Source organism: Pristiophorus japonicus, chromosome 18, assembly GCF_044704955.1.
Source record: "Pristiophorus japonicus isolate sPriJap1 chromosome 18, sPriJap1.hap1, whole genome shotgun sequence".
Taxonomy (NCBI): domain Eukaryota; kingdom Metazoa; phylum Chordata; class Chondrichthyes; family Pristiophoridae; genus Pristiophorus; species Pristiophorus japonicus.
Window position 1 is genome coordinate 80,341,485 of NC_091994.1, and position 9,325 is coordinate 80,350,809.

The window sequence follows — 9,325 nt, forward strand, 5'->3', positions numbered from 1 at the left end:
TTTAAAAAAAAAATTCATTCTCAGGATATGGGCACGCTGGCAAAGTCACCATTTATTGCTGGTCTGTAATTGCTCGTTCGAAGGTGGTGGTGGTGAGCCTTCTGGTTGAACCTCTGCTGTCATGTGGTGAAGGTGTTACCACAATGCTGTTAGGAAGATGTTGGCTTTTGCTGATGCAAGCTTACCTTCAGAACTCCAGTACATGCGAGGAGTATTCGGAATAAGGTGGATGAATTAACTGCGCAGATAGCAGTTAACGGATACGATGTGATTGGCATCACGGAGACATGGCTCCAGGGGGATCAAGGCTGGGAACTCAACATCCAAGGGTATTCAGCATTTAGGAAGGATAGACAGAAAGGAAAAGGAGGCGGGGTGGCATTGCTGATTAAAGAAGAAATCAATGCAACTGTAAGGAAGGACATTAGTTAGCCTGGATGATGTGGAATCGGTATGGGTGGAGCTGCGGAATTCCAAAGGGCAGAAAACGCTAGTGGGAGTTGTGTATAGACCACCAAATAGTAGTAGTGAGGTTGGGGACAGCATCAAACAAGAAATAAGGGATGTGTGCAATAAAGGTACAGCAGTTATCATGGGCGACTTTAATCTACATATTGATAGGGCTAACCTAATTGGTAGCAATGCGATGGAGGAGGATTTCCTGGAGTGTATTTCTAGAGTGGTTTTCTAGAGCAATATGTCGAGGAACCAACCAGGGAGCTGGCCATCCTAGACTGGGTGATGTGTAATGAGAAGGGACTAATTAGCAATCTTGTTCTGCGAGGCCCTTTGGGGAAGAGTGACCATAATATGGTAGAATTCTTTAGTAAGATGGAGAATGACAAAGTTAATTCGGAAACTAGGGTCCTGAACTTAAGGAAAGGTAAATTCAATGGTATGAGGCGTGAATTGGCGAGACGAGACTGGCAAAGGATCCTCAAAGGGTTGAGGGCGGATATGCAGTGGCAAACATTTAAAGATCACATGGATGAACTTCAGCAATTGTTCATCCCTGTCTAGAGTAAAAATAAAATTGGGAAGGTGGCTCAACCATGGCTAACAAAGGAAATTAAGGATAGTGTCAAAGCCAAGGAAGAGGCATATAAATTAGCTAGAAAAAGCAACAAACCTGAGGACTGGGAGAAATTTAGAATTCAACAGAGGAGGACTAAGGGTTTAATTAGGAGGGGCAAATAAGAGTATGAGAGGAAGCTTGCAGGGAACATAAAAACTGACTGCAAAAGCTTCTATAAATATGTGAAGAGAAAAAAATTAGTAAAGACAAAAGTAGATCCCTTGCAGTCGGATTCAGGTGAATTTATAATGGGGAACAAAGAAATTGCAGACCAATTGAACCAATACTTCAGTTCTGTCTTCAGGAAGGATGATACAAATAATCTTCCGAAAGTACTAGGGGACAGTGGGTCTAGTGAGAAAGAGGAACTGAAGGCTATCCTTATTAGGCGGGAAATTGTGTTAGGGAAATTGATGGGATTAAAGGCCGATAAATCCCCAGGGCCTGATAGTCTGCATCTCAGAATACTCAAGGAAGTGGCCCTAGAAATAGTGGATGAATTGGTGATCATTTTCCAACAGTCTATCAACTCTGGATCAGTTCCTATGGACTGGAGGGTAGCTAATGTAACACCACTTTTTAAAAATGGAGGGAGAGAGAAATCGGGTAATTATAGACCGGTTAGCCTGACATCAGTAGTGGGGAAAATGTTGGAATCAATCATTAAGGATGAAATAGCAACGCATTTGGAAAGCAGTGACAGGATCGGACCAAGTCAGCATGGATTTATGAATGGGAAATCATGCTTGACGAATCTTCTGGAATTTTTTGAGGATGTAACTAGCAGATTGGACAAGGGAGAACCAGTGGATGTGGTGTATTTGGATTTTCAAAAGGCTTTTGACAAGGTCCCGTACAAGAAATTGGTGTGCAAAATCAAAGCACATGGTATTGAAGGTAATATACTGACATGGATAGGGAACTGGTTGGCAGACAGGAAGCAGAGAGTCGGGATAAGCGGGTCCTTTTCAGAATGGCAGGCAGTGACTAGTGGAATGCCGCAGGGCTCAGTGCTGGGACCCCAGATCTTTACAGTGTACATTAACGATTTAGATGAAGGAATAGAGTGTAATATCTCCAAGTTTGCGGATGACACCAAACTGGGTGGCAGTGTGAGCTGTGAGGAGGATGCTAAGAGGCTGCAGGGTGACTTGGACAGGTTAGGTGAGTGGGCAAATGCATGGCAGATGCAGTGTAATGTGGATAAATGTGAGGTTATCCATTTTGGGGGCAAAAACATGAAGGCAGAATAGTATTTGAATGGTGGCAGACTAGGAAAAGGGGAGGTGCAATGAGACCTGAGTGTCATGGTTCATCAGTCACTGAAAGTGGGCATGCAGGTACAGCAGACGGTAAAGAAGGCAAATGGTATGTTGGCCTTCATAGCTAGGGGATTTGAATATAGAAGCAGGGAGGTCTTAATGCAGTTATACAGGGCCTTAGTGAGGCCTCACCTGGAATATTGTGTTCAGTTTTGGTCTCCTAGTCTGAGGAAGGATGTTCTTGCTATTGAGGGAGTGCAGCGAAGGTTCACCAGACTTATTCCAGGGATGGCTGGGCTGTCATATGAGGAGAGACTGGATCAACTGGGCCTTTATTCACTGGAGTTTAGAAGGATGAGAGGGGATCTCATAGAAACATATAAGATTCTGATGGGACTGGACAGGATAGATGCGGGAAGAATGTTCCCGATGTTGGGGAAGTCCAGAACTAGGGGACATAGTCTTAGGATAAGGGGTAGACCATTTCGGACTGAGATGAGGAGAAACTTCTTCACTCAGAGAGTTGTTAACCTGTGGAATTCCCTGCTGCAGAGAGTTGTTGATGCCAGTTCACTGGATATATTCAAAAGGGAGTTAGATATGGCCCTTACAGTTAAGGGGATCAAGGGGTATGGAGAGAAAGCAGGAAAGGGGTACTGAAGGAATGATCAGCCATGATCTTATTGAATGGCGGTGCAGGCTTGAAGGGCCAAATGGCCTACACCCTGCACCTATTTTCTATGTTTCTATGTTTCTATGCAAAGTCATCGTTCCACATCTATGAGACTGGACAGGGACTATCGGTGGGCTATTTGCCTATCAGGGCTTCATAGACCAGCCCAATCCTGTTATTGCCTGATGTCCACACCTTAACTTTCCATTGGGGCTCCTTGACAGCAAACAAGAGAAGGACCAGAGATGGTCTTCCTTGCCTAGGCACTCAGGCCATGTGTAGTGCTCCAACTGCTCCGGTTCTTAGAACAACTACCAATTGGGAATGAAACATACTGACTTGTGGCCTGGCATGGTATGGTTTTGCAGTGGGAGGTCTTTCACGCTACCTTCGACAAAGCTAAAAATCAATGTATGTTGATGTATTAGCACATCAGATGCTTCTACCTGAGGACCTTTAAGAAATAGCAATACTTTGGCATTTATTGATATTTTGAAGTTAGGATCGTGTAAGTCAGATACATCATTGTGTAGCAATGCCTTGTTGGTCTGTGAAACATTGTTCTCTGACTGAACAAGAATTGATAAGTCAAGCGAGGTAAACTTTGAAGTGAGCTATCAAAATCTTTCTCGCGAATAAAATAAAATGGGAGATATATGATCCTCTGTGGCTTCTTTTCCGTGTGCATACCTTTAGAAGATTACAATTTAGAGATCAGTGAAGATTCCTACAAGTGCAGAGGACGTACCAGTGTTCTTCATGTCGTCCTGTGGGATGTCTGTCGTCTCTGTCTTCAGGTGACTGGCTCCCATCAAGAAAATACTCTAAACTGCAATTGAGAATTAGACTCAGAGGCTGGTCTGCCCCCAGTACTATTTCTTTCACTGGTGAATCAGACACCTGGTATAAATAGTTAGCTCCACAACTTCATAAAAATTCACAAGAAAAGTCCTATTCGCTTCCACTGTACAAACAGGAGAGATGCACACATCTTTGGTTCCATAGGTGGTTGCTTAGTCCTAATGCTCAACAATTACTTTTTAATTGAGGAACCGAGATGAAGTGTCTCGGCCCATGACATTCATTTCTAATCTTTTTCTTTTTTAAATGTAATCCTTTTTTTAATTGGGTTCTCAATAATGTACATTCACATTTTATGAAGCAATTGATCTCTTACTGCCCATGCCCCCTCCGCCCCCCCCCCCCCAACCCCACCCCACTCACTAAAAGCTGAATTTTAACCTCAATGACTTTGATGAATGAAGGCAACTGTTACAATTTTAGGGTCTTACTTTGATATTCTCTTGGGTACCATGGAACTGGTCACCCCCAGAAGCGGTCTGAGCCTCTTACGTTTAAGGGTGTGTCCGTACTGCTCACTATCTAACTATGTTTTAATCACTCTGCCATTGGTAGCCGTGCCTTCAGCTGTCAAGGCCCTAAGCTCTGCAATCCCCTCCATAAACCTCTCTAACTCTCTTTCCTCCTTTAAGACGCTCCTTAAAACCTACATCTTTGTGCCCTAATATCTCCTTATGTGGCTCGGTGGCAAATTTTGTTTGATAACCCTTGAAGCACCTTGGGACACTTTACTACATTAAAGGTGTTATAGTAATGCAAGTTGTTGTTGTTTTACAATAACAGAACCCAGTCATGTAACAGTAGTACCTCCTTGTGTAAAAGACCTGCTATTACCATTGCACCCTTGGGTTATGTTATTGTATAACAACAACACCTCCTGGGATTGGGACCTAATCTTATGGCCGTGTTTCCACATGTTTCTTCAAACTCTTCAAACGTGGAATGAGGAAACACTTGGTTACGCTGTTTTATTTCACATCGGCTGAACATAACAATTATGCTCAGACTTGCTTACATCTATCAGCACAATTTGTATTTGCATACTAATACAAAATAATGGACACACCACAATTCCCCACGTCAGTAGGTCAGTTCTTTCTCTTTCCCACGGCAGCTGTTGATGGTTTTGCCATCTCCATTCACACCCTATCTAGACTCATCTTTTCTTTCTTAACTTGTTCCATTACCATCTCCTTTTGCCTTGCACCAACATCCCTTTTGTCTCTTAATCTCTTCTGCCTTCCACCCCATCACAGACCTTCCCTTTTGTTCTTTCCTCCCTTCCGCCCTTTCCCTGCACCTACACTTGCTTAAAATCTTGTTACATCTCTAACTTTTCCCAGTTCTGACGAAGGGTCATCAACCTGAAACGTGCTGCCTGACCTGCTGAGTATTTCCAGCACTTTTTTGTTTTTGTGACAGATTGATTCCCGGGATGGCGGGACTGACCTATCAAGAAAGACTGGATCAACTGGGCTTGTATTCACTGGAGTTCAGAAGAATGAGAGGGGACCTCATAGAAACGTTTAAAATTCTGACGGGGTTAGACAGGTTAGATGCAGGAAGAATGTTCCCAATGTTGGGGAAGTCCAGAACCAGGGGACACAGTCTAAGGATAAGGGGGAAGCCATTTAGGACCGAGATGAGGAGGAATTTCTTCACCCAGAGAGTGGTGAACCTGTGGAATTCTCTACCACAGAAAGTTGTTGAGGCCAATTCACTAAATATATTTAAAAGGAGTTAGATGAAGTCCTTACTACTAGGGGAATCAAGGGGTATGGTGAGAAAGCAGGAATGGGGTACTGAAGTTGCATGTTCAGCCATGAACTCATTGAATGGCGGTGCAGGCTAGAAGGGCCGAATGGCCTACTCCTGCACCTATTTTCTATGTTTCTATGTTTTTATGTTTCTATTAGCAGGTCAACTTATTTGACTTAAACAAACATCCTGCATTCCCACTCTGAGCTTGGCCAATGCTTTCTGTTTTAAATAACTGACTAACTTTGCAGCATTTGACGGATCTGATTGACTGTGTATCTGTCTCACTATGTTCATATGCCTGACAGCCCCACCCTTGCTGAGCATTTGGGATCAGACACAATCGGGTGTGACTTGCCGCTAATTATTTGTTTATTATTTATGGACAACATCAAAGTTTGACACATTAACCACTGATCATCTCAGTGCCTTTTTCTTTAACATAAGAAATAGAAGCATGGGTAGGCCAAACAACCCCTTGAGCCTACTCCGCCATTCAATAGGATCATGGCTGATCTTCGGCCTATCTCTAGTCTACCTCTGATCTATTTTTGCTGTGAGAAAAATTGTCGAAAAAGTCCTGCAGTGTGATGGCAACAGCTTACCTTTAAGTATTTTGCTTAACTAAAACAACCACTAAAGGTTAAACCTCTTATGGAAATAGGGACTGTATAGGGAATTATGGAAAAATAGCCTGATTAGACTTGACAGAGAGGAGGAGGAGATTAACATAACCTTTGACCTGCCGATTGGAGAGGCATTTCCCATTGGCTCAGCCTTACTATCCTAGACTGCTGAAAGAAGCTGCTGAAGACTTTGAGACCAAACCGCCAGAGGCCGGTAACATGAATAGAATGCTTAAGCGGTGCCAGTTTTACATCTACACAGGAAATGTTAGAAACTAGTGCTGCCCAAAGGACCGCCCAGATACACGAGGTGCTTTGGGCGGGAGTTTCGTAAAAAAGCCCTTGATAGACCGGCTGGCGGCAAAAAAGCGACTTATGGCGTGAATCTGGGCGGCAACAGACAGGAGCTCCCAATCTCGACGGCAAATGCAACCCTCGCCAAAGTGCTGCCGAGGATTGAGTTGGCCCAGGGAGGGGGGGAGCACATAAAAATAAAAATTAACAGAAAAAAAACCACTGGAAGACCTGCAGGGGACCCCATCCACATAAATCGCTCAAAAAAACATAAATAAAAGAAGTTCACTAATCTTTTTTGTGCCGGTCTTCATACTTACCGTTGGGGTTAGACCTGCCTCCATGCAGTGGTCCTTCCCCCTGCTGCCGCCGACTCCCACCTGGAGGAATCTGCCAGCTCGGCGGGCGGGAGGACACTTACACGCCTTGCGCACTAGCGGCCGTCAGCGGACGGTTCCCAGCGGTCCTCCCCTCCTGCTGGTGGGAGGCCACGTGGAAACTGGCACTGAGGAGAGACCGCCCAAAAAAGTCGGCAGCAGCGGGCGTTAAGGCCACCAAGTTCGGTCCCTAGGTTCCCTAGTTCATGGCTGCATTTGAATTTTCATTGAGAACAATCAGGAGCTGATAGAAACTGCAATCATTTTTGAATTGTCAATTATAGGGTTTGAAGATTACTTTTTACTTGGAAAAGCAGAAAAACAAACCCCACAAAGAACTGTGTTCAGGGAAAACCGGTGTTGACAGCAATTGAGAATTGCAGAATAATCCTGTTAGGGGATTAGTGTTGGCGTTCGATTTGTTGTTAACATCAACCTAGCAAAACAGCTTCTCAAGGACAATAGCAGCTATACAGAAACTTGCAGGTCACTGAGGTGTGAGCGGGAACCTCGGCCTTGGTGCTCTGCTCACTTTACTGCACTGCCCCCTTCAGTGGTAAAAGAAAGAAAGGTTTGTATTTATATAGTGCCTTTCACGACCGCCGGATGTCTCAAAGTGCTTTACAGCCAATGAAGTACTTTTGGAGTGTAGTCACTGCTGTAATGTGGGAAACGCAGCAATCAATTTGCACACAGCAAGCTCCTACAAACAGCAATGTGATAATGACCAGATAATCTGTTTTTTTGTGATTTTGATTGAGAGATACATGTTGGTAGTGTCAGCCTAGATTTTTGTGCTCAAGTTCCTGGAGTTGGACTTGAACCCACAATCTTCTGACTCAGAGGTGAGAGTGCTACCCACTGAGACACAACTGGCACGGCAGTAGGGTCAAGTCCTCTGGCCTCCGCAAGGTCCGTCGTCCGCCTAGAGTTTGCGGCTTCCATTGGAGGCAATGGTGCCCTGAGTGCCCAACAGAAATGCTGGTGCTAGAGGTGGAAGTGTCATTGTCCCTGGCTGATGGCTGGCCAAGGTTGCCTCTGCTGTACACACCAACAATGCAAAAACTTAAAAGCTCCTGGAAGAGAGGCCAATTAAAATCTGTGAAGAGATAAGAACCCAAGACAGAGCTCAGCTGCACTTTTAACCTCTGATTCCAAAGCAGCCTCACCCCATCATACCTCTACAATTTCCTCCAGCCTTGGGTCCCAGCTTGTGCCCTGCAGTGCTCCAAATCTTGCCATCTGTGAATCCTTTCGTTCCTCCTTCCAATCCGTCATTGGTGGCAGAGACAAGCCATCTCAGCCCTATTCTCTTGGAACCCCCCCCAAACCCCTCCACCATGCTACTTTTCTTCTCAGTTATAAATGCCTCCTCAAAATCCATTATTTGGATAATGCTTTTGATCATCTCTCCCATATCTTGCACCATTGCTTAGCGCTCCTGTCTCCTCTGTCAGGCGCCTTGTGATGCATTACACTTTAAAGGTGTGTAAACGCAAGTAGCTGTTGAATGAAAGTAAACCACCACCAAGTTTTGAGCTGAGAATCCACCACAGAGTGCGTTGGTAACAGAGTGAGTGAGGAACTGAGAGAGAACAGGGCTTCCATAAAGGGCATTTGACCCTTTTGGGAATTCAGAGCAGAGAGGGAAAGAGAAACAGAGCAGTTTATTTGAAAATTAAGTTGATAAGAATATAAACTTAACTAATATTTATAGTTAGAATGGCAGCTCAGGAAGGGACAGGTTTTTTTTATTTGTTCATGGGCTGTGGGCACCGCTGGCAAAGCCAGCATTTATTGCCATCCTTAATTGCCCTTGAGAAGGTGGTGGTGAGCCGCCTTCCTGAACCGCTGCTGTCCATGAGATATGTGTTCCTATCAGATACGCGAGTTTTGAGTGGGAAATGTTAATTGGACCAAACAAATTTGCTGGAAGTGTCTCCAACTGAGGTTAACTGAGGTAGATTTGGGGATACTCGGACACATCAGGGAGGGAGCTTGGTTTCTGGAGGGTAACATTTTGCTGAGAGATATTGAGCTGACATTGGCAGAGGACGGAGTGGTGACTATCCACAAGTCAAGGAAACGAGGAGGAACAGGGTGGAGCAGCAATGCCCAGAGCAAATTGCCCTCTCCAACAAGTTTAAAACATTGCATTCCTTCAGGGGGGGGTGGGATGAGGAGTCTGGGCAGGGCCATCAATTGGATTGCAATGACATCAAAAAATATGAGATGGAAGAAGGGAGGAGATTAGCAATTCAGTTAGAAATGCGGTAATAATCGGAGACTCAATAGTTAGAGAGGCGGACACTATGTTTTGCTGCACATACAGAACGAGAGACTCAGATGTTTTGTTACCTCCAAGGTGCTAAACTAAAAGAAATTTTGGACTGGAAAAG